Genomic DNA, 22,200 nt, shown 5'->3' on the forward strand with positions numbered 1-22,200 from the left:
CTCATCCTCTATTCCATTTTCTATACTTCCCTTTTGAGAGAAAAACATAGAAATTTGGGAGAAACAATTCTAAAGTGTGTTGGGCAGCAAAATTTTGACATTCCTAATGAGATTTATGCAATACAAGCGACGCAGAAAGAAAAAAGGAAGGGAGCACGAGCAAAAAAAACACTAGATTTGTCTTGTTCTTCCTCTTTTCACTTTTATTTTGTTTTGCATTGATGAACATACTTGTCAAATATTTTCTGGTTTTAACTTAATCATAATGACTTAAATTTATTGTTTTTAGATTGATTATATTCTTTAACTTAGATTTATTAAAATGTTGCTAATGATATTATGTGCCTTGGTTGTTCATTCAATCAGGTAAAATCATGACATGTTATTGTGCATTATGAATGTGTGGGTGAAATTGAACTAATTATTTAATCAACCTAGATTATAGTTAATTGACACACTATCTGATTGGTGCATGTTTTGTTTTATTTATGATAAAATATGTCAAATTAGTAATAATATTGAAAAACTTTATTACCTTGCATAACCTTAGAATTAATGTGATTAAACTATTTCAACATAAAAATATTATGTTACGTTACTTAATATGAATGAATGCTTATGAAAATTTCTAAGTTTTTTTAACATGGACTTGTGTTAGGAAAATTTACTAATTTAATAAGTATGAAATTTACTAATTTAATAAGTATGATTTCATGGGTTAATGAATAACCAAGTCGCCATGGATTTTTTCTTAACACCATTTCTAGCTTTTAATAATTCATAGTTAAAGAAGATAATTAATCTAACATATTAGTGTCATTGAGGTTTTCTTCTATGAATTGTTGCTTTTATCTGTGTTTCTCTTTCATTTAATTTCATTTAGGTAATTTTAAATTAAATAGAGTAGTTAGTCTAATTCACCCTTAATTATTTTTACCACCAATTTGCTAAGTTTTTATTTCAAAAAAATTGCCTATACAATCACTGTGAAGACGATACTCTATACTTATCACTTTATTATTTGTCAATGATTATGTACACTTACACATTTTCTTGAACCATGTAGTACTAATTGTGGTTTGAAAGCTATATTATTATTCAATTATTTTTTTTATTTTTTTATAATACAATCAGGAAACATTTATTCGCTTCGGTTGTTTTCAATTTATAACTCTTAATATTCTAACTTAATAATTTAGTAGTATTATATATTTAATTTGATGTATTTATTTATAAATAAATCATTGCAATATATGCAAAAATAATATAAACTATAAATTTATAGATATAAAATAAACTCAATTAAAAAATGAAAAGCTAAGAAAACCTCAAATGTATATTTATTTCATTGAAAATAGTTTTTAAGAAATATATTTTGGAAATTTTCCAAACAATAGAAAATATTTTTCACAAATTCATCCAAACACAAAAAAATATTAATTTTTCCAAAAAAAATCATTTTCTAGAAATTATTTTCCAAAAATTATTTTCAATGAAACAAATCAAGCCTAAATTTATAAAGAAAAAACTTAATTACTTTTTTATTTTTTTTTTGGTCATGAAATAAGATGAAGGAAAATGACACTAGCATGTTGTTATTTTTATTTATCAATCTATTAATAATTAATTAATTTAATTATCCATTAATCAATTATCCCAATTAACTCATGAATTCCTTAATGGAGAATGAATGGATATGATCAAACTAAGCCACTAATCCATACTTATTTACGGAAAATTTATTCATAAGTCATTAGGTTAAGTATCAATTAAGGCCTTACTAAATTTTAAATTAATTTCCACTCGTTTTAGTCATGAAATAATTTGGTCTCTGTATTATTTTTAATAATCGGTTTATTTCAATAACACTTAATAATTCGACCTTTCTAACTCCGTATATGTCTCGTAATTATTCTATTCATATTATTTACTAACTTGATTTAATAAATTTAGTCCAAAACTTGAATTTTCCGACACCGTTGAAAAGTAGGTCATTACAATTTGGACATATTATTATCTTTTAATAATAGGTTTAAATGTTATGCAATTTAGTCAATTAAGTTTTGTGTATATAAAAGTACAAAATGTTCAAGCACAACGAGTTGTTTTCTCATTTTCTCCCAACCTCTTTTTCTTCTCTCATTTTCTCCAAACATATTTTCTTCTCTCATTTTCTCTCAAGCACAACATATTTGTAAAATATTCTCTAAAAATACATCCCTAGTATTCAACATTTTCAATTAAGTTTTTTTTTTGTAACATCCCAAAAATCAGGTCAGAAAAAATTGGATTTTGAAACCAAGAGTGGCCATCCCTCGATTTTGAGTTTAGATTTAGGAAATTTTTGACAAGTGATTTAATTTGGTTTAGTGGTTAAGTTTCTAGTTATATGTGTAAGGGTCTAGATTCGAATCCTATCTCTTGAAATTTTTCTACTTTTGATTAAATACCTATCTTTAGACATGTGGGTTATAAGTTAAATTCAGCCAATTGATGACAAGAATGAGCGTACTAGTTCAATGGTTAAGCTTCTATATACCTTTTGTTCTTGTGTTCGAATCCGGCGAAAGCAATAGGGAATGTTTTATTTTTGAATTTTTTTGTGTGGTACTTGGTTTCGGTTGGTTACCTAAAACCTTCTAGAAACTTTCGAGGTGGTTTTTCATTTTGTTCTTTCTTTTTCTGTTATTCCTTTCCCATTCTTTAGTTTCTTCATTTTGGTTTCATATTTTCAAGTGACCTTTCTTTTTGTTATGTTATGTTACACTGATTCTGTACGGGGTCTGACTTCACTTGTTTAGTTCAATTTGTTGACCGGTAAGTTGATTTAAAGTTTTGGTGTCGAAAGTTCTTCAACGTAACTTCGATTCTGGATTGTTAGTTTTTAGCAATTTGACAGCGAATTAATTGTTTGTTGGGAAATTACTTATTGTTTAGGGACGAAAATTCATCCTTGTTGCTCATGCATCGAATCCGTATCAGGTGGGAATCGAAAACCCCTTCTTCTTCGAAAAGTCATCAGAAAACGGGACTGTCGACGCCACACGGCCATGTGCTAGGTCGTGTAACTTACTGTTCACAAAAATTAGGGTGCCCATACCGTGTGTGGTTATGAATTGTGCAGGGTTCACATGGACCAATGACATGGGCATGTGTTTAGGCCATGTAACTCACTATTTGTGAATTAGGACCACATGGGCAAGTGACACAGGCGTGTGTCAGATCATGTAGGACACACGGATAAGCACACGGGCGTGTGAAGTAATATTTTGAATTTTTCCCTTAAGCCACAAGCGTAATTTGAAACGAACGCAGGCCTACTATAGGGTCCGTACGATCTGAATTAGGCTATATAACTTGATATCTGATGATGAACAACTTGTGATCTGTACGTATATCTGCTATGTTTGAACCTAGGTGAGTAGGATCTGTCAAAACGTAATGTGCTATTGTCTAATGTGTGTGAATTATCTAGGTACGATCTGTATTTTGTTAAGTTTGTTGGTACGCCTCCGTGTTACTCTGTTGATGAAGAATATGTGATATCTGATTATGTTAGATTGATTGTTACTGGTTTTGGTTTATAATCCTCTATGTTACTTTGTTGATAAGGAATGTACGATATCTGAATATGTTAGATTAATTGTTACTGATTCTGATTTATGATCTTCTACGTTACTTTGTTGATGAGGAATATACGATATCTGAACATGTTAGATTGATTGTTACTGATTCTAATTTATAACCGTGCATGTGCCTTCATGGAAAATCTGATATGATCTGTTGAAGTTTGATAAGTTTTTTTTTACAAAACATGGACACCCATGTCTATTGGTTATGTTATTGAAAGATAACATGACTTACATACTCATCACTCCGGTTCTGCATATGCATGCCATGACACACTGCATGGGATTTGGGTTGTTGTGAAAGGAGGAAGTTTCTGGTAGTTTAGTGATCTGCATTATCTGGTGGTTTATCCATAATTCTGTTCTGATAGCTTGGCTATACTATAGTGGCTTGACTACATGTATTTGATATAGCAGTTTTAACTGCAAAATTCTGGTGGCACCATCCACAGTTATTTGTTGGTGTGATTTGGCTAGACGAGTTCTTGGGGAACTCTATTTTGGTGTGTAACGGAGTTGGGTAGGATGTTTTCTAATAAATCTACATTCTGATCTATTTGAAAAATACATCTACATAACACGAATCCTCTGCGTAGTTCTGTTCTGTTCTATTCTGCTCTGCTTGATTTGTTTTGTTTTGCTCAATTCTGTTTTGTTCGGTTCTGTTGTACTATCGTTGTTGAAATCTTTGTGATAATATAGATCTGTTTCGTATTGGTTATATAATTATTATTAAGTTCTTTGCATTACTTTGATTTATATATTATGATCTGTTTATTTTTATCTTAGTTTGGTTATACGCGGTGCTTGGTAGCTCACCCTTTGTCTTACCTTTATCTGTTCAAGTAGACATCTGACTTAGGATCGAACGGCGTACGGGAGCTAGGATTGTTTTGCATTGATATAACTATGATTTGATCTTTTGGGTTTTTCTTTTGGGTTTGTAATCTGTTTTTGGACTTGCCTTATTATTTTTTATAATCTCGTCAGTATCTGTCAATTTCTAACACAAAACTACAAAACCACCTAATTCGACTAAAATGAATTTCTGGTTTTCAAAGTTAAAACTCCGAAAAGAAATTAGTTTTCAATACGTTGGTGTAACTCGTCCAAATTCAGCTTAGCCTTTTAGACCGGGTTTGGGGTGTTACATTTTTAAACCTTTTTTAGTAGTAAAATGTTAAATTTAGAGATTAGTTTAAATGATTGTTTATTGTTATATTTGATATTTTTGTTATTTTAGATGTTAGTATCTTACTAGATTGTTATATTTTAGTATATATTGTTTGCTTAAAGGTTGATATATTAATAATTATCATTGTTAAATTTGTTTAAAATATGAGTTTAGGGTTTCCATATAAGGTAAAATATTGGTATATTGATATATTACAGTTTAGGGTAAAGTTAATAAATGGTCACTAAAGTGTTGCCCGTGTTCTATTTTGGCCACGAACTTCTAATTTTTTCTATTTTGGTTATTAAACTATTTAAAGTCAAATATTTTCATCACCAAACATTAGGAGCCGTTTGAATATTACCAGAAGTGCTAATGTGGGCTTTTTTATTGGTCGAATAACAAATTTAGCCTTTTAATGTTTACACTTTATCAATTTGATCCTAAATATAAATTATTCAATAAATTTAGCCCTCAACATTTAAAAAAAAATTATGTCTCGTTTAGCCCTTGAACTACTGTCGTTTGTCAAACCACCCTAAAATAAATGGAAAAGTTAACGTCCGTTAACCTTGCTAACGTAGTAGTCCACATGCATGCCACGACATCAATTTTTTTTTAAATTTAAAACATATATACAAACTTATAGAAGAACCAATGCCACTAGAGAAATGATAAGTGCAATACTAGATGATTATATTATATTCTCCAAGAACATGAAGTTGAAATTAGAGTGATGGAAGATAATCCTATCAACTTTTATCAACCCTTGGAAAGTTCTAACTCTCAAAAGTAGATAGATGCCATGAATGAAGAGATAAAGTCTATAAGAGACAACCATGTGCTCAATCTTGTTTCGTGGCTAGAAGGGGTGAAACCCATTGGTTGCAAATGGATATTCAAAACTAAGAGAGATTCAAAAGATAATATGGAGAGATACAAGATACGTCTTATTGCTAAAGGCTTTACACAAAAAGAATGCATTGATTATAAAAAGACTTTCTCTCTGGTTGCATCAAAAGAATTTTTTAGGATGATAATGAATTTAGTGTCTGGTGATGCAAACTCAATGATTTGTAAGTTAAAGAACAACATTTATAGGCTTAAGTAGACTTTATGTCAATTATATTACTATATTTACCTAGTGGTTACCTCTTTTGGTTTTGAGGTGAATTTGGTTGATAATTGTATATACCACAAGTTTAGTGAGAGTAATCATATTTTTTGGTTTTATATGTTGATGACATATTACTTGCTAGTAATAAATTTAGTCTCAGCTAATGCCCCAAGAATGATTTTGAGATTAAAAAAATGAAAAATATTTCCTATGCTTCAGCAATTTAATGTATGCTTAAGTTTGTTCATGTTTTAATGTTCCATACATTGTTAGGATATTGTATGGATATTTAAGCAATTAAGGTATAGATTATTGGAAATCAACCAAATTATTCATATATTATATTAGAAAACAAAACATTACATGCTCACATATCAAATGTTTGATAAGTTAGAGATCGCCATGTATATAAACTTCAATTTTGAGGAATGTGGATGCAAAATATTGTCACTAAGCTGCATATTGTGACAGTAAATGGCAGTCCTTTATTCCAATAATAATAAGAACATATCAAAGTCAAAGCACATAAACTTTAAATTTTTGGTTGTTAAAGTATGAGTTTAGAGTGGTTAGATGTCTATAAAGCATATAATGACAAGCTTTATGATTGTGGATTCAATTACTAAGTATTGATATGATTTGAGCATTCTACCAATTTTGAAATCTATAAAACGTAGTCATTCGGTATCGATATCGATACCAATTTGGCATTCTGTAGGTTTTAAAATCGATTTAAATGATCAAGAATCGATACTTTATGCCAGGGAATCGATACTTTATGCCAGAATTGATGAAAATCAATTTTAAAAATGGTTTTGAATTAGTTTCAAAAATATGTATCAGTTTAACCCATTTTAAGAAAATGCTAGTTTATTTTATTTCAAAAGTTGTTAGAAAAATCCCATTTATAATTATTTTAAAATATTTTAATAGTCCATTAAACAAAATAAAACCAAAAAATATTTATAGAGTAGTTTAAAATACGTTTTTAAGTAAAATCCATCAACAGTGCTCCGAGTGTCGAGTCCGAGCCCTAACCTTACGAGTTATTTGGAAAGTTGCGAAAACTAAAGAGTGAGCTATGAAGCTCAGTGTAGTTTTAATGCAGAAACAAATAAGTACATAAACAATAAATATAACATACAAGCTTACAATAAACAGTGCATATCAGATTATCAATCTCACAGTAATTATCAATAACATATGAATAACAATAAAAATTTTCCTACCCATCCATCCACTACACTCCACAATAAGAGTTCTTTAAAACTCGTCCAACCCTACACAGCAAACAATAATTTGTGGGTGAATCGCTAGTAATTATGCGAATAAACCTTTAGTATATCAGTAGGTTGCAGATAAACTACGAGTAAAATAGAAATTTGATCGGTAAATCGATCCGACATTAAATGCATGCACTTCCTCCTTAGAAACCAAAACCCCAAGCAACAATATTGCATGCTGATGATGATAGTAAATGGTAATAGTTACAATATCAGTAGTAACATGTAATTAACATACAAACAGTAACAATTTGTTAATTAAGAAATAACAATAGGCATGCGACGATAAAATATGCAGAATTAATAGTGAAACAACATCAATCACATATCAACAATAACAATTCAGAATAATGACAACATTCCACAACTAAATCTATCACACACGGCTTCATTTCCATGTGTCGATCCATCGATTTCTCAGTAGCTTATCAAAGGTTATTTTCTAATTAGATCATATGTTACTTGATGTAACCAAATCTGTTAGATTAATATAAGTAATAAAATTGGACAAAATTAGCAATCAATCATCCGAATATATTATGATACATTTAACCAAACACTAAAACACAAATGGTTAAGGCACACACCTGCACTCCACACGTCGTGTGCCACTTCCTCAACTCAGATATAATGGACTCCTATGATTCAAATCCAATTTGATTCTCCTAGATTTGATGCTTTACATGAAAAACACACAAATAAAAGCACATTAGCAATTAACATAATTTAAATTCAGGAGCTAAAGAAATATCAATTGATAAGACAGAGGAGGGCAACCCGCAACACAATCACAGATTAGAGAGTAGAGTCCTAACCTTTAGAAGAGATCTCATTTATCATTCTACCACAAATGATAAAGGATGCTATCATCGATAGATATAACAATAATAAGACTCAAATGAGCGAGGTGATTCATCAAGGCCAAGAGATCGGTGGCTCAAGGAGTGCAAGACGCGACAACAAGTATGGTGGATGAGGGGTGACGACTAGGAAGAAAAGAAGAAATGAGAAGAAGAAAGCTGCTCAAAGAGGGAAAATAGAGAGAAAGTAGAGAAAATTAGGTTAAGGGGAGACAACAGTAAGCTAGGGATATGAATAGAGGAGGTCGACCAAGGAAAAATATTATTATATACTAGGGTTGGGCGGCACACTAGGAATTATGAAGGTATCGATACCTATTAGAAAGGTATCAAAACTTACATAAGTATCGATATAATATTCAACATTTAAACAGATTAAGCCCAAAGAGGAGCCCAATTGCATACTCAAATAGAGATTTAAAATTAATCCAATAGTTACAAATTTAGCTTGAAATTTTAACCTAAATTTCGGGATGTGACAGGGTTACCACCCAAGGTTTTTATGAGCACACTGCTCATATGATTATAATTTCATTTTAGGATGTTGGGATCGTCAGTACTCCTTATGGTGCAGTGGAAAAATATTTCGGCGATCCATAGCTATGGATCTATACGAGGAATGAAACGGGTTGAAATAAGGTTGAAGATATACCTTCTTAATCGAAAACAATGAAAGGATGTTGTTGATTTGATGTTGATTCCAAGCCACAAAGAACACATTTCAGCCTCTACGTAGTCCACCCGGTATAAAACGAACGTCAAAACTCTCTTGGAAGTATTCCAGAGAATAATCTCTCAAACGACTGGTAGACCTTTTTTTCTCAATTTTATTTTAAAACAGCCTTGCCCTAATTCAGGATTTTGGTATGCATATATTGAAAACAGAATCAATCTTATAGAGAACATATGACAAGCATTAAACACGTTATAGTCTTTCTAAGAAGAATTATAACTACCATGTTTCAATGTTTGACCGAAATTATAATTATAATAATTTATTATAATAATTTCGATAAACTATATTCTATTAAAATATTATATGAATCAAATTCATATGTTAATTTTAACTATGTTCTCTATTTGTGTACAATAAGCTTGTACATTTAATTCGTTTAATATTTAACTGTCAAATTAAATTAATTCAATAATTAATTTAATTCATGTGACAACTAAACACAATATCAACTGTGTTTCGATTTTGTTCGTTTTAACCATTGGGTGTGACCCTATAGATTCTTGTAACATTAGTAGTAATACTAGAACGTTTCTAATAATACAAGCAATGAGTGACATCTAGCAATGCATCATTGCTACCTAAGGTACAAGAAGTTTTAATTCAAGATAACCTTTTTATGATAAACCTTTCATGTATTACATCCTTTTGTCCTTTATATATAGATTGGACACAAGTTATGGAACAGTCACACTTGCATAATACAATCTCATGTTTCTTGATATCTCGAGTAGACTACAATAAACAAATAAGTATGATATCTCATATCAACTTATTCGAGCATGGGCATGCATTTCTAGTCTCACTTAATCAAGTGGCCTAAGATATTGCTCCCATTATGTACGAGGGACAAATCCTATATTGATCAGTCTTTTTAGTACAACTTGTTACGAAAGACGTTTGGCTGTATCAAAATATACAACTCACGATCTTGGGATAAATATGATAACAAGTCTGAGAATCATATGCATAGTTATCACTATGAGTAATGTTGTGAGTATTACATTATAATCCAAGAAACATACTCATAGCGGGTCAACCCAATATTTTGTTCTCTAACACATACTCATGTCTTGATTTTGACATCCCTATGTCAACAACACTTTGCCATTAGTCTCAATGTATTACTGTTGTCCAAGCCGACAATAATATTTGACTAAAGACCTTTTAAGAATAATCATATTTTTCTTATGACTTTATTACAATTCATTTATATACACAGAAAAAGAAACTAAAATAATAATGGCAATGTCTTATATTAATAAACAAGGTAAAATAAGTATGTAATTACAATCATCTCATGATTGGCCTTTGGGCATACTATAACACAAGAGATTCAATTTTAGTAGGAGCTGGTAATATTAAATACTATTCTTTTATAGACATTTTTTAAGTTATTTTGGTCTACATATTTTCACGCCCTAAAAGTGCATTAATTTTTGGGATTTAATTTGGTAAATACTGTAATTAATTTATTTTCTGCTTGGGCGAATATTTAGGCTACTATTAGAGCCTGGTCTATTATGGACTACCGACAAACTCTAAGCCCTAAATTTCCTTCCCATCTTTTCCCTATGTCTCCAACCCTAGTGTTGAAACCTTAGGTATTTATACCTAATTTTGTATGGATGGCCCATTTTCTTTTCCCTTGTTTTCTTTGTTGCCGCCCTTACCCTTTATTTTCTCTATTTCTTTTGTTAGTCTTTTCTCTTACCTTAGCCCCATCCCCCTTCTCTCATTTCCCTCTTCCTTCCTCTGTACCCCTCTCCTCTTCTATTTTATTTTTCTTTCTTTTCTCTATAAGTTTCGTCATTCCCTCCTCCACCATTGGCTCACCGTCTTCCCCCTCTTCCCTTTTCCTTTTATTTTCTTCCTTTGTTTTACATAGCCATCTCATCTTGTCCCTTTAACCTCCGATCCCCTTTATTTTTCTCTTGCTTCCATCACAACTATCACCTATGTGGATTTCTATTTTCCTCCCTTTTTCACATCTCACCGCCGCACCTTCCATTGCTTCTTGCTGCCAATTTCCTCCTTATTCACCCTAGTTATCATTGTCCCTTCCTCCACCACCAATGACCTATTTCATTTTCTATCTTGTTGGACTCCTTTGTTCATTTGAAACACTATTGGTGTTAGATCTATATCCTTTTATAGCAAATCGGTAAGTTATAAGTTTGTATGGATTAAACACCAATTCTGGGAAAATTAACTGAGTTGTGGTTAATCATTTCTTTTTGGTTTAATCGATTACATTTAGATCTACCCGAAGCATTTGTCAATTGATTTTAATATTGCATAATTTCATGTCTATGGTGTCTAAAGGGCCAAATATGGGAGAGTTGGATCAAATTTGACCGAAAGGTATACCACACGGTTTGCATAATAGTTTCGGTTTTGCTAAGCAATCCTAGATCTGATTTGAAAATAGACTATCTTGTGGTATTGAAATATCGACGATTCAATTCAGTGGGTAACGAAATCGTGTATAGTAGATCTGATTATAGTATGCTATTATTTTTATGATTTGATTATGTTGATTATGTGGTGACAAATTCCCTATGTTGGTTCTGTAATTATTATCGATGCATGCCTATTACTACAGTTAAAATTATAAACGGCTACTGTTTGCATGAAAAGTTGCATTCAATACTGCTATCGTTACTATTTTCTGATTTATAAAAGCATTCATTCTATTGCATTGGGATTGCGATATTGAAGGTGGAAGTATAAGCTTTAAATGTCAGATCAGTTCACCGATCAAATATATTGTTATACTATCACGCGTAAAATATTATTTTGGTGTGTAAGGATGGATGAGTTCTAGGGAACTTTTACTGTGCAATGTAACGGATAAATGGGGTAGGAAATTGTACCGTTAACCATACATACTGAATATTTACTGAATATTTACTGTGGGACTGATAATCTGTTATGCCTTGTTTCCTTCTAGTTTGTATGCTATATTTACTATTTATGTACTTATTTGTTTTTGTGTTAAGGCTACACTGAGCTTCATAGCTCATTCTTTAGTTTCACATCTTACCAGATAACTCGTGAGGTTAAGGTTCGGGCATGACTTTTAGAGCACTGTCATCAGACTTTTATAAAAATATTTTAAACTCTATTTTACAAATTTTGTTGATTATTTTGCTTGTTACAAACGGACTATGGTATGAACTTTATTATTTAACGCGGGTGTTAATTTTGGGATTTAATTTTATAGGCTATTGACAATAAACTCGATTACGGTTAAGGTTTTCAAGATATTATTTTAAATTATTTTTAAATAGAACAAGTATGAATTTTCCTATTGATTTTGTAACTAAAATTAAGTAAATGAGATAATTAAAATAAACTAATATTTTCTTAAAAAAATTAGATTTTAACTATGATTTTGAAACTGAAACATAATTGTTTTCTAAAAGTGAATCTCACCAGTTGTATAAGGAGATTACTTATATATACACACCAAAATCGTATAAAAAAGTTTTGTTCAAAACTTTCAAAGTTTGATAGAATACCCAAATCATATCGGTACTTTATTGAGTTTCAATGCCTTTTTATAAATAAGAGATGATTTCTTCTAAGAAATTTGAGGCTTTTACTACTTAACTCTTTTTACGTAACCTCGATGTTTTACTATAACACCCCAAACCCGGCCTAGACGTTTTGACCAGATCTGGAGATGTTATTGCATGTTCATTTGAAAACCTATAATTTGTTTATTATAAGAAAACATCGTTTGCTCTTATTGCATAAAAATCCAATTTGTTTGCAAGCATATCTTCCTTAACCGTTTTAACAAAAACATTTTTTATATACATATTTATATATTTCATAAGCATTTGAGTTTGCAGCAGAAATATCTTTTTTGAGTCTAGTTTTGAAAACACGGTTTGTTATAGTGAAATCAAACATTTCACAGATCAAATTTTAAGCCCACCAAAACGGTAAAACAATTAAAATCAGAAAATAAAATCCAAAAATTTAACCAGTCCCAAAAACGTCTCAAACAGTCCATCAAAATAAAAATACTATAAACCAAACCATTTTTCATATTTTAACAAAAGTACTTGACTCAGTATGTAACATATAGTATAATCAATAGACAATATTTCGACTCTCAGATAAACACTTTGCTTAACAGATACAATATCAGAACATGTTAGATGTAGAAATATAATCTTACCTTTATTCGCTACATACCATCTCTAACCATCCCAACACACCATAAAAGGTATGAAACACCCATCCAGCCTTACACACCATTTAATTTTGGTATTACACTTTTTAGAATATATGCAGCTTAGCTGCCAGATCAATAGGCGAATTATTGCCATGTACAAAAATAGATGTGGCTATGCCACCAGTTACAGTAGATAATTAAACTGCCCACAATTCCTGCAATACATAAATCCCACCTCAATGCACGTACAGAATTACAGATGTCCAAAATATGCATATCATACATGCTCATATAGCATATACAGATCAGTCATATCATATTACTGAATACTCATAATGTTTTGCAAACTATACTTTTTATGCTACATGATAAATATACATACTTTGACCATACTTATATCAAGTTTTATGCTTAACAATTTTTCAAGAATCACATTTTTATAGCTTAATTATAATATACGGGACCTATGGAAAAATTCAGGATTTTAGGCCCACACGGTCTCACACACGCCAGTGTGGTCGACATAGCCCAATTAGCCCAGACCGTGTGTCTCGCACAATTTAGTACACGACCATGTGTCACATAGGGCCTGCCACATGGCTTGGTACACAGTCATGTGGCAACGACAATCCTCTTTTTTGGCTTTTATCGTTCGCTATTTTCTCGGGTTTTCATTACACACCTTGACTGATTTTGATGTAACTTTAAGAATCGAGCAATCCAATACCTAATTAATAGAAAACAAGAATTAATTAACACATTCCTTAACCAAATCTAATCGTAAAATCGACAACAAAATGACCACACTATGCAAATTGAAATTCCCAACACAACATTAAATGACTTACCCCCAACGAAATAGTCGAACACCAAAGAACTTAATTTGTCAGAGGATAAATCATCTCATGAATGTCACATAGAAGACCTCAAATGATTAATACAAAATAACACATTACACACACACACCCTATCTTGAACAAAAGATAAGGAAATGAACACCCACATAACGAAAGAAGAAAGAAATACTAAATAATAAAAAACAGTACTTGCACGAAACGGAGTAGCAAACAAATCTATCACCAAAATTGAAGAACCCAATGAACCATAAACAAGAAAGTAAAGGAGTTTTCAAGTAGGATAAAGGAGAAAGAAAGAACAAATTTTTTGTGTAATTTCTCCACTGGAACAGATGTGAAGCAAATGGATGGGAAAGTGGGAAAAAATTGAGAACGTGAGTAATGGGAAGGGAATCTTGGAAATATTTCTTTTTTAAATTTTAAAATAAAAGATAAAAAGATAAAGTGAAATGAAATAAAAACTACCCCCAACAACCCAATCAACTTAAATAATCTTTAGGGTATTCGGGCAAGCCAAAATGGAACCCGTATTAATAACCTTTTTTTCGTTGATGATGCTCTCTTATTTGTGAGGAATAAAAAATAAGAGGTTGAGACTATCAAAGATATCTTACAATACTTTAAGATGATTTCGGGTCAAAAGGTTAATCCGTCTAAGTCCATCACCTATTTTAGCCCTAATACCTCAAGGAATCAAAGATTGCAGCTAAGTGGTGTCTTGGGTATGTGGGTTCTCGAAGCCATGGATAATTACTTGGGTTTGCCTCTAATCATTGGCAAGAACAAAACGAAGGCTTTTCAACACATCATTGATCAATTTTCCATTAGGATAAAAAGTTGGTCAAAAAGGCTTTTATCCTATGGTGGTAATTGTTGGATCGCTGGCACCCCTACGGCGCAGCGAAAAAATATAACACCCAGCGATCCTAACCATGTATCCATGTGTGAGGAACAAATTGGGGTGAAAAAGGGTTTTGAAATTATCGAATGGTGATTTTGAGTAGACAGCGACGCCTCAACAATAAGTAATCTGATCTACTATCGAGCTAAGCCGCAATCTTTGATGACTCCGACCTCTACGTAATCCACCAAGTTGACTATGAACGGAAGGAATCCCCAAACAATTTTGGAGAAGACTTTGCTTTGATGGTTGCTAGACTCACCAAGCAAAGAAAAACGGGATTTTATATCTAATTATTTTTTTATATACAAACCAAAATCATATTCTCATTATGTGTACAACAACCTTGTACATATAATGTGTTCGATATTTGATTACCCAATTAAATTAATTCTATAATTAATTTAATTCATGCCACAACCGAACACAATACCAATTACGTTTTATTCCGTTTATTTCAACTATAGGGTGTGACCCTGTAGGTTCTTGTAACGTTAGCAGTAATGTTAGAACGATTCCAATGTTACAAACAATGAGTGGCACCTAGCAATGCATCATTGCTACCTAAGTCACAAGAAATCATGATTCGACATAACCTTCTTATGATTAATCTTTTCATGCATTAATCCTTAAGCCCTTTATCTCTGGATTGAACACAAGTCATGGAATAGTCACACTTTTATAGTCCATTCCATGTTCTTTGATATCTTAAGTAGACTATGATATACAAATAAGTATGACATCTCATATCAGCTTATTTGAGCATGGCCATGCATTTCTAATCTCACTCAATCAAGTGGCCTAAGATATTACTCCCATTATGTAGGAGGGACCTATCCTATATCGATCAACCATATCCCTCTACATAGATTGTGGTATATCCAACATCAGCCTTTATAGAACAACTAGTTACGGTGTACGTTTGACTATATCAAAATATACAACTCACGATGTTGGGATTATGATGATCTCAAGTCGTGACAATTACATAATAATCCAAGAAACATACTCATAACGGGTCAGCCCAATATGTTGTTCTCTAACACACATATTCATGCATCGATTCTGAAACTCCATATCAATGACAACTCTTTATCATCAATCAACTACATGATAGTCTTAATGCGTTATCGTTGTCCTATCCAACAATAATACTTGACTAAGCACCTTTTAAGAATAATCATATTATTCTCAGGACATTATTATAAAACAATTTATTTATACACACAAAAGAAACTGAAATAATAATGGTAACGCCTTATATTAATAAACATGATAAATCAAGTATGTTATTACAACCATCTCATGATTGATCTTTGGGCATACTCTAACAGAAATGACGTTTTTATCAAATCTATTTTACAGTCTTTACCTACTTATGCTCTTTCAATTTTTCTTGTTCCCAAAGGCACACTTGATGAGATGCTCTCGAGAATGAGGAGCTTTTGGTGGGCGAATGAAAACAAAGATCAAGGATGGACGATGATGGCATGGGATTCCTTATATAAACCAAAAGGCATGGGCGGGCTTGGATTTAGGGACCTTAGGCTTTTCAACATAGCGCTCCTCGGAAGATAAGTGTGGTGACTCATTAATCACAAGAACACTTTATGCTATCAAGTTCTTAGCTTAAATTACTTCCCAAATGGTGATGTGTTCCACCCAAAAATGGAAGATAAACCTTTTTATTCTTGGACGAGTATCCTGCATGCTGTTAAAGCTCTTGAGAGTAGCTTCGGGTGGCAAATTGGTGATGGCATGAATGAAAGATTTGGGCTCAATAGTTGGGGTTTTGAGGGTCTTGATGGAAACTATTTGAGGGCCTCTTTCAATGGCAATAGGGATGGGCTGGTAAGCAAGTTATGGATGCCCAATTCCTTTGAGTGGGATAGAGACCGAGAGGAGGAGCTTTATGGCAACATGTTGAGTGAAGAAATTTGTGCTTTGCTAATTGTTTAGAATGGGTCACCAGATAGAATTGTTTGGTTTCACAATAAGTTCAGATGCTACTCTTCAAAATTGGGTTACTCATGGCTTATCTTTCATAAGGTAGGATGTGGCCCGTATCGTCTCTTTTGGCACACTATTTGGAAGCTCCGGGCTCTTCTTAAAATTTTTATTTTCACATGGAGGGTCGATCATGATTTACTCCCGACCAATGTCAGAGTTGCTTCGGTTATTCAGGGATCTAGTCGAGTATGCATTCAGTGTAGGATGGGGGAAGAATATACCATCCACACTTTAAGAAATTGCCCTAAGTCCCGTGCGGTTCTCTTTTTTGGTGGATTTGACGGCCGCTTACTTGATAATGATTATGTGAGGTGTATTGATTGGTTAGAGGATGTTACCCATCTGTTGGACTTAAAGGCTTATGAGAACCTTATCACGGTTTTATGGAACATCTGGAATAGCTGCAATAATGCCATGTTTCAGGGTAAGTAAGAAGATGCTTAAATTGTGTGGGAATGGGCTAGATCATTAGAGGATGATTTCAGGATTTTTAACCTCACGAATATGCCTTTAATCCCCAAGACCCCTAGGCCCTAAAAGTGGAACAAGCCCCATTGTGCTTTTGTCAAGATTAATGTTGATGCAGCTATTAATGATAATTCGGTGGGCCTTAGGGTCATTGCTCGAGACTATGATGGGTTTGTTCTAGGTGGTTGTGTGATGTATAGGGAGACTTGGATAAATGTGGAGTGGGCAAAGGTGGAGGCTTTGAGGGAAGGGATCATGTGGGAGCGTAAAAAAATATCACAAGGGTAATTTTTTAGTCCAATTGTGCGAGCTTAGTGAATCATTAAAAGAATCATCGGGATGATATCTCTATTTTCGACTATCGGTTGAAGGAGATCTTCGGTTTTTTGGAATCTTTCACCAATTTTAAGATTAAATGGATCTGTTGTAGTAATAGAGTAAAGGATTGCCTTTGTAAGCTTGCATTAAATAAATGTTGTACCCTTCTTTTAACATGGAGTATCCTTGGGATATCCATGAGTTTGTAGTCGTTAATTCTAGTTAATGAGAGGTAGTGGCTTTCAGGTCCATTTTATATAAAAAAAAACTCAAATAATCTAATCATTATCTAATAGCTATATTAAAATTCAGTTTAACCCAACTACTACTAGCTGATCAATCACATAAAGAATTTAGCAAAAAAAAATACTTTCATAAGGACTCAAAGACATAACCCAAAACACTTAACTACCTTAGCAGATCACTTAACTTCTAACCAAATTAACAATCAAAATTTAAATTTTTTAGGCGTTACATTTACTGAGCCATTCCGGTGGCTAATGTAACTTTCATGATCCGACCATAAAGTCTAGGCCGGGTTGGGGAGGTTACACATATTTTAAGGTTATTTTCTACTAAAATAAGGTTTATTTGGTTTATTCACACTCTAATTTTGGTAAGATTTGATCTCACTAAGGTTTAAGGTTGGAAATAGACATGTTTAGATCACATTCCGTATAATTTCCATGTTACACATCTGCACCTAATCTATGTCATTTGGTTGTGTTTATGTACATGATTAAGGATGGATTTAGTTACGATATATGTAATAAAAGTTGCTTTGGTTCTATGCTAACATAACTAATTGATGAGATTGTTCAAACTACCTTTTTGGATATGATAGCAAAGTTTAAAGCTCATAAGATTATATAATGACATGTAATTATAAGGTAATTAGTATATATATATGGTCCAAGTAGGAGATTGTTGGAGAATATAGACACTATATATATATAAACAATAATTACATGATATTATTTACTATCGTAAAATGTTAGCTCAAATTAAAAGTAATCTAATATGATTGATGTTTTTCGTGCTTTAGTTATTAAATAAAGTATAAGTAAAATATGTGTAGGCACTCGAGTAACTAATTCCTAAGTGATAATGGATTGACTAGAAATTAAGATTAAAAAGTTATATTTTAGGGTTATGATATTCAAGTTATGATATTCACATTCTCCAAAATACTTGTGTGTTAATTTGAAATATCAACACTACAAGACCTAAAGATTTCAAGATATCGATGAATACACAAGTTTTTTTATACACTATTATTTAATAGTTTTAATTTTAACTGATAAGTATATAAATTGAATAATTATGAAATTATATCAATGTTTTCATATAATTCTTACGAAGAAGTTAATAGTAATTTAGGGTTAAATTCAATATTATTAAATATATAAAAATGTATTCAATAACTCATAACATAGTAATATAAAATTGATATAATATATTTATTAAAATAGTTTTAGAATTTATATTTTAATATGTATATTTTTAATCAATTTGGTACATTTTTATATATCTGATAATATTAAATTTAACCCTAAATTACTAATTAATTGATACATAATAACTATATGAAAATATTGATATAATCACATAATCATTTTATTTATACACTTATTAATGATATATTTTAACTTAGGGTCATGAAAATATATGATTAACTTATTTAGCATAAAATATCATAAATATATAATATTTAAATAATAAGTTAATCATATTGATTCAAATATCATAAATATTAAATTATTATTTAATCTCATAACACAATACTATAAAATTATAAATATATGATAATTAACTAATAATATCAACTTTATATTATTAAAGAATTTAATAATTATAAATATATGATATTTAACTGACAACACAGTTATTAAATTTAATTTAATTATAAAATTATCCCTATCAAAATTTAAATATTTCAACAATTATGATATATCAAGTGTATTTAAATCTTATTTACATAGAAATTATCCCAACAAATTTTTTTATCAATTTATTTTTTAAAAACGAAAATTATCCCAACAATTATTTTTTAACGAGATAAAATAAACACGTCTGAAATAAAATTAATAAGTTCAGAGATTTAAAATAATAATTAATTAGATAAATTTTGATTTAAAGTTTGAATCAATTATAAATAATTAGCATACTCCCATCCATATTTTTTTAACCTGACAGATTTTTTTTACGGTTTTTTTCGCAATAAAGAGATTTTTTTTTCTTCTGTTTTTTACTTTTTCAAAACACGGAAGAGAAAGTTTTGAACCTATTTGGGTCTGTTTGATACGTTTAGAGGAATTTTCTTTAGATTTAATCGATTAAGAGTTACATAGGACGATAAGAGATTGTGGTTAGAGTTATGTGGTTATCTAACCATCAACCGTGAAGATTTGGCCAAAGAAAATTTGAAATCTTGAGGGTTTTATTTTGACTATTTCAAGATTTATTCTCAAATATTAGATCAGACAATCAAAAGGGAAAAATGAAAAGAAGTCTACCGGTAATATTCATTGTTGGAGGTGTCAACCGAAACAAGAATTGCAACAGTTTAATAAGGGTTTAAGATTTTTATCGAAAGTTAAAAGAAATATTAAAAGGGATATTTTGACCTTTGCCCCGCATGGACTTCCAAGAGATCAACCTTAACCTGCTCAGTTTAGTTAATGGCAATCCAACAGTAACGAGGTCTGCCTTTAACGAAGATTTTGGCCCATTATTGGTGTTTTCTTTTCTTATTTTCTATTTAGGAGAACTTAATGTTATATATATTTGATATTCTTAATATTTGGTTAATATTAAATGATGATTTTGTTGATATTAAATTTAACTTTTTTAGATAAGTATGACAATTATTACCATTTCTTTTTTTTTTAAAGGGACAATTATTATTTTGTTTGAAATTGCATTTTAATGTTACTTTAATATTCTTAAAAGTTACCATATTTATCTTTATGTTTTTCCTTGTTAATATATTAGTCCTCTTATTTCATAGATGCAATATCTCAGTGTATTTTAGTATTTATTCATAAAATTAAAATTAAAATTAGCATAAAATATTTTATTAACATTTTGATCAATTTATTTAATTTTTTTTAAAAAAATCAATATAGATTTTTAATTAAAATTTTGAAAAAAATATAAATAATGGTATTAATATTTGTAATTAATAATACAATTATAGATATTATTTGTTTGGTGTTAATTTATGTAGCTCATAATACAAATTTTCATATAATTTTAAACAAAAATTTCACTTAAATAACTGAAATTTTAAAACATTGACAATAATTGTTCCATTCTTTTGTATTATAAACTTTGAGTCATAGATTGCGTAATTACTAAACATTACAAATTTTGTATTAAAATTTAACAAATAAAAATATCATATTTTAATAAATACACATGATTAATCTATGCATCGAACGGGATAAGAAAACTAATATATATATAAAGAATAATTATATGTTATTATTTACTATAATAAAATATTAGCCTAAATTAAAAGTAATTTAATATAATTAAGGTTTATGGGACTTTAGTTATTAAATAAAGTATGAGTAAAATATACGTAGATGCTCTGGTAATTAATTCCTACGTGATGATGGGTTGGTTAGAAATTAATGTTAAAGTGTAAAAGTTATATATTAGGGTCATGGTCCCCAAATTATATATTTTCATTGTTGATGACAAATTAAATAGTGCAAATACTTCTCCAATAATGTTTTTTTTTTTTTTTGATCGAAGCTCCAATAATGCAATTTGGTTGGACATAAAAACATAGGTTTAATATATTTGTTGTTTGCCGGTAAGTCAGCCTGCGGGATTTGACAGACCAACAACAATTACAGGACTAATAACAGCTTCATCTTAGACTTATAAGCAGATTATGCCAAGCTTCTCGTCCTTCCTTTTCGATGTCACAGTATTATAATTTGGACCTTTCCTATAATAGTATGGTTTCCAAGTTTTATATTGGATTTAGTTTTTTGGCCAACATGCTTAAATTATAAGGTTACAATATGTTTAATCTCTAATTTTTTAATATACGTATCAATATTTTTAATTTTTTTTATATATTTGAAATTAAGTTTCTATATTTCTATTTTTAATAATTTAGTCTATTCATTTTTCAAAATTCAAAATTTAAGTCTATTTGTTAATATCATTAAATTTTTTTAAGGACTCAGTTGATAATATGTGACAGAAAAAAAAAGAGACATTGCAATAGATCTAAACTTAACAAATAAGAACAATTTAAAAGTTAAAATACCAAATTATATCAAAATTTTAAATATAGAGTTTAAATTTAATATTTGAGCGTAATATATGAATCAAAGCTAAAATTAGACCATTGTTATATAATTTAAAAAAACGAAATAAAGAAATCAAAGTTGAAATTTGACAATTATCTTATAATGTCAAAGAAAAAAAAGACTTAGACATGTTTCATGTAAAAAATGCCTTACCTTATAAAAGTTGAGATATCAAATTACATAAAAAATTAAAGTATAAATATTAAAATTTGAGATTAATATAAAAATTGAAATTGAAATTTAACCTTTAACCATTATCTTATAGTTTGTTTCCCTTAAAATGCTTGTCTTTGTAGGGAAGGTAATTATGACCTTCCTTTTATATAATGT

Source organism: Gossypium hirsutum, chromosome D11 (genome assembly GCF_007990345.1).
Source record: "Gossypium hirsutum isolate 1008001.06 chromosome D11, Gossypium_hirsutum_v2.1, whole genome shotgun sequence".
Taxonomy (NCBI): Eukaryota; Viridiplantae; Streptophyta; class Magnoliopsida; order Malvales; family Malvaceae; genus Gossypium; species Gossypium hirsutum.